Source organism: Dasypus novemcinctus, chromosome 8 (genome assembly GCF_030445035.2).
Source record: "Dasypus novemcinctus isolate mDasNov1 chromosome 8, mDasNov1.1.hap2, whole genome shotgun sequence".
Lineage (NCBI taxonomy): Eukaryota > Metazoa > Chordata > Mammalia > Cingulata > Dasypodidae > Dasypus > Dasypus novemcinctus.
The window spans coordinates 111287134-111292496 of record NC_080680.1 but is presented as its reverse complement, the minus strand read 5'-3'; the positions used below and the strand labels follow the sequence as shown (position 1 = coordinate 111292496).

Sequence of the window (5363 nt, the reverse complement as noted above, 5' to 3'; positions counted from 1 at the left end):
CATAAAGCTCGAGAACCCCTTTCTATTCAGTATTGTGCTGGGAGCCCTAAACAGAACACTATGTCAGTAAAAACCAACCAACCAACCAATGAACAAACAAACAAGAGACAGAGCCTGGAAAGAAACAGTTGACTTTATCTATTTGCAGCCAATGTGATTATTTACATCAGGGTTTCTTAACCTTCAAACCACATTCAATCCAGAAAAATTTGGCTCTGGGGAGCTGCCCTGTGTAATGAAAACTGTTTAGTAGTATCTTTACCCCTGTGCCATTAAATCCAGGAGCATTCTCCTAGTGGTGAGAACGAAATAATGAATTTTTTTAAAAACTCAATAGTAGCAGTAATTTTCACTCAGAGACATCATTGCTCATCCTCTGAAACCAAAGATAGACCAAATTTCCCTATCAGCTGGGATGTATGTACCAAGCTTCAACAGACATCTCTGCATAAATGTGCTTGCCAGAATACAAGCAAAATGAAATCAACTTCATTTTCCTATTACTTGCCCATCATGGTACATTCACAGGCCAAGGGCCTAACAACCTAAAATGTTCCCCCATTTCCTTTTATGTGATCAAAGACAACCTCATTATGAGTCATCTAAGGTTGAGTTCATTGCTTGCAACATTCTGACCCCTAACAAGGAGCTTTCTACTTGACCTTCCTAAGAACATGGTGAGAACAGAAAAAAATTGAAGTCATAGGGGATAAGGGGAAAAGTGAGTAAAAACGTTTCTCCTTTTTCATAGATTATAGATCTCTGCATTCCACAATTAAACTAAATTGAGGTACCCATGAGAAGGAAGATGGTTTGGAAGAGAATCCTTTTACCCATGATTTCTGTCACTCTTCTCCTTAATCCAGACATGAAGTGAAAGGATACATCCTCAATTTTTCTACCAAATTTAGGAAAATAAATAATGGGGGAAAAAAGTATTTCAGAATTAGAGGTGCCACCAACCCTAAAAACCACAAATGAGAACAGGTACTGCATTCAGAGTAAAAAAATCATATATATATATATAGCATTCAGATGTCCTTAGACAAACATTTCTGACACAATACATTCTTCACAGCTACTTAAACATCTTTGTTCCTCAAATTGTAGATGAGAGGATTGAGCATGGGGGTCCACTCTATAAAAGAGAGAGATGATTTTGTCAGTGACTTCTTCCTTGTCTGCACCAGAAGAGTCTTTAGCCTTGGGCTTTGCGTACATGAAGAGGATGCTCCCGTAGAATATGACCACCACTGTCAGGTGGGCTGAGCAGGTGGAGAAAGCTTTCTGCCTTCCACCTGCTGAAGGAATCTTCAGGATGGTGGAGAGGATGAAAACATAGGAAACTAAAATGAAAAGTACAGGAATCACAAGAAAAATCACAGTAGCAACAATCATACTAATAACATTGATGGAGATGTCAGCACAGGCCAATTTTAAGACTGCCAAGATCTCACAGGTGAAATGATTAATGACATTATCCCTGCAAAAAGGAAGTTGCATTGCAAGGGAGGTCTGAACCACAGAATCAATGCCCCCAGCAATCCAGGACCCCGCAGCCATGGGCACATAAGAAGCCTTGCTCATGATGATGGGGTACCTCAGAGGGTTACAGATGGCCACGTAGCGGTCAAACGCCATCATGCTTAGAAGCACACACTCTGTGGCCCCCATAGCAAAGGAGAGAAACATTTGCACTCCACACCCAGAGAAGGAAATGGTTTTCTTTGAAGTTAAGGAGCTGCTCAGAAACAGGGGGATAGACGAATGGGTGTAGCAAATATCCAAGAATGATAAGTTACTGAGGAAAAAGTACATGGGGGTGTGCAGGTGGGAGTCATAGACACTTACAATGATGATGGCTCTATTTCCCAGAGGGATCACAAGGTACATGCAGAGGACCAGGACAAAGCAAATGGCCTCAAGCTCTGGGTAGCGAGACGGCCCCAGCAGGACAAACTCTGTCACAGATTGATTGGTCTTTTCCATGTTAAAGTTTTCTTTCACCAATAAGAGTTCTAGAGAGGCCGGGATACATGGATCTGTTAGAGGCGTGTCTGATAGAGATGTTGGCATCCCAAGTGGCTGCCCTTATGGGTAATGTGGACCTATAACTGGATACCCAGAGAGCACACAAGTATGTGATGATTGTCTAAGTAAAGATCACTTAGACTTTCAAACCTTTGGAAAGAGGCTTTAGTTTTAGAGTATATGTCATTGCCAGACAATAGATTCAGAACAGAGGCAACTGGGTTGCAATTATTTCTCATTGCACTGAGAATTTGAAATTACTCTGAATGCATTGTCACCATATATTCTTACCAAACAATCCAGAACAAATCTAAAATGTATGAAATATTATTCATCAACAGAGGTTTGACAATTTTAAGCACCATATACCCTGTAACTTAATTCTGTCTCCATGAATAATTCCAACCTTAATAAAAGTCTTTGTTCTTCAGTGAACAAAGTGGGATAAGTCCCCAAAATGACATAGGTAACTCCTGCCACAATGACAATTTACCCTCTGTTTCTTAAGACTTGAGTGGCTTAAGAACAAACTGAAAAGTTCCATTTTTAGGGAAAAAAAGGAATTTGGGTTATTTCTAACTGCGGGGAAAACCTTTACCAGCCATATCATAAGAATATCAACTGTAGTCATTAATGTTATTAATAATATTCATAAGAAAAAAAGAAAACATTTTTCAAGTAACTTACTCTTTGTCTCTTAAAGTACAAATTAGAAAGTGCCTCCTCTTGACCCTATATTCTGCCTAATATGCATATGAAGTAAAAAAAAAGTTAGCCTCAGGAAAACCCTAATGCATGTCTCAATCTATAGGCAAATCACACATAAATGTATAAACAGGAATTTCAGTATCAGGGGATTTTCTGCCTTTATCACCATGAGAAATCACAATTATCTTCTCCCTGCAAAGAAATCACTCTCTTCTGCCCTAACAGCTGCTCTTCTGTTCTTTCTCCACTACACATTCAGAGATATGCTTGTGAATGAGGTCTAAGTCACAAAAGTTTTTTTAAGCACTAGAAATTTGCTATAATTGTTTATATCCCCAATTCTCTAGAATATAGAGGATTTATATATTACTATGCAGAAACAGAAATCCTACTTTCATTGCTAGTCTTATAAATTCCATCTCTATTTCAGTAAGATAGCTCAAAGAACTATCCCCATCTTGGCTTTCTTTATAATCAAGTTGCTACTATTGCTATTACAGCTATTATAAAGACAGTTTATTTGTGGCAAAATAGAAACAGCTCCCAGTAAAGATGGAAGTTGGGGTTCTTCCATTTCTTTTCCCTGGAAGGGCATCCTTTAAAAGATCAGCCCATGGAGTAGCAAAGTACCTTAAAGTCTTTGCTGCTTTGATGATGCTCTAATCCCAAAAGCAATTTAAAGTTCATGTTATGGATTGGATAGGATTTAGAAACTTTCTACTATTTCTGGGATGAAATCCCTCAAAAGCAATTAGTAAAAGTTGCTAACACAAAATAAATTAAAAGTAACTCAAAAAACTACAATACTTTTGGTTTTTCACCCTGTGAGGAGCAAATTTAGGAATGCTGCCATGTAAAATGATCAAGACATGGAAATTTTAATAGAATTGACTATGTTTAACGGAAAGATGTGGCTGTAATCTGTGAAACCATGTGAAAATAATACTTTATTTTTAATATATTACCTGCTAACCATCTTTATTTTCACCATAAAATCCTTGCATCCCAGAGCCCATAAGCTTCAGTTGGTCTCAATGGTCTCTCAAAAAGCTAGAACCACAAACATTTTACTATTGCTCACTCAAGCTCTTTCTTCTACTCACACACATACTGCACTCTTATTCAACCATGTCTTGGATTCACGACCAAACTGGCATGCCACAACACTGGGAAGACCACACCAAAAATTTCCAAGAGTGAGCAAAATGCCACATTACTTATGAGCAAGCCAGAAATGCAACTTGAAGTATATGATTATTATAGCACATCCCATAACTATGTTTTGAATTTGAGAAGAATTCAATACTTTTATACAAATGTACAAAATACACCTCCAGTTGTAACAAGTGGAATCATCATACAAAGTACAAAAAAAAGGGAATAAAAATGACAGTGTTCTTTTTTGTAAGATGACAGTTTTTGAAAGAGTCATTGAACAGCAAATGCACTATAATCCTGAAGAATGGAAAACAAGTTTTGCTAGGATAGATGGTATTATATGCTTCAACAAATCAAAAGGGAGAGAAGTTCCCAGAGTTGCTAACTTTATGCAAAGGCATGTTCAGTGTATCCACTCATAAGGCTAATGCTGATTATGTTTCTAGTTAGTGAATATTTAGTGAAAAAAGAATCAAATAAGTTTTGTTACAATGTTAATGGAAAATATACTACAACTGCAAGAAATTTGATAATTTCTTCAAAATAAAAAAATGTTAAAGACAGCCAGATCATTAAAGAACTATATTAAAGGGGAATACAATATAAATGCTTATAATTTGTTTCAGATAAACAACAAATAATTTTTAATATAAGAATTTCTCATGACATACATTTCTTCTAAGTCAATGTATATATACATAGGCAATTAGAAATGAGCATCCTATATTTGTACTTGTTAAGTAAGGCAACCCTAATTTCAAGTGAACAGGACTCACATGGGATCCAGTCCACTTCTGGATCCTCTCACCTGGCATCCCTTGGCAGTTTTGGTCAATCCCCGGCACTGGAGGGAATATGGGTCCCTGGAAAGGGGTCCTGCTTGCCCAGGTCTGTGGGAAGTACAGCTCATGATTTCACTGTGGGATGGCATTATTTTCAGAAATTTCAAATGAGGAACAGGAAAAGGACATGAAGCCCATTTCCAAAGTCATTATCTGTTGTCTCTAAGGCAATATGCACCACATCAACCTGACCTACAGCTACAACCCTCAAACTGTTTCCAGGACACCAACTGTAAGAAGAAACAATTAAGGCAAACTCATGATCATCAAGATCTGCTTTTAAAAAAAAAAAGTTTTTAAAGATACTTAGATTATATAAATGATACATAAAAAATGTGGGGGATTCCCATATACCCCACTCCCTATCCCTCCCACACCAACAACATCCTTCCCTAGTGTGGGACATCCACCACGATCAATGAACACGCTGGAGCATTGCCATCAAGTGTGGACTACAGTCTACATTATAGTCCAAACTTCCCCATGCACAACTTGTAACTCATCACAAGATATACAATGGCCTGCATCTGTCACTGTAACATCATTCAGGACAATTCCAGTGTCCCGAAAATGCCCCCACATTACACCCATTTTTCCCTCTCCCTCCCCTTAGAACCTCCAGTG

At 37.9% G+C, this 5363-nt stretch overlaps 1 pseudogene; it reads right to left on the bottom strand.

Moving 5' to 3' along the window:
- Positions 1 to 1031: 1031 nt before the first annotated feature.
- On the bottom strand, positions 1032 to 1989 carry LOC101418893 (olfactory receptor 13C7-like; annotated as a pseudogene).
- Positions 1990 to 5363: the final 3374 nt, after the last annotated feature.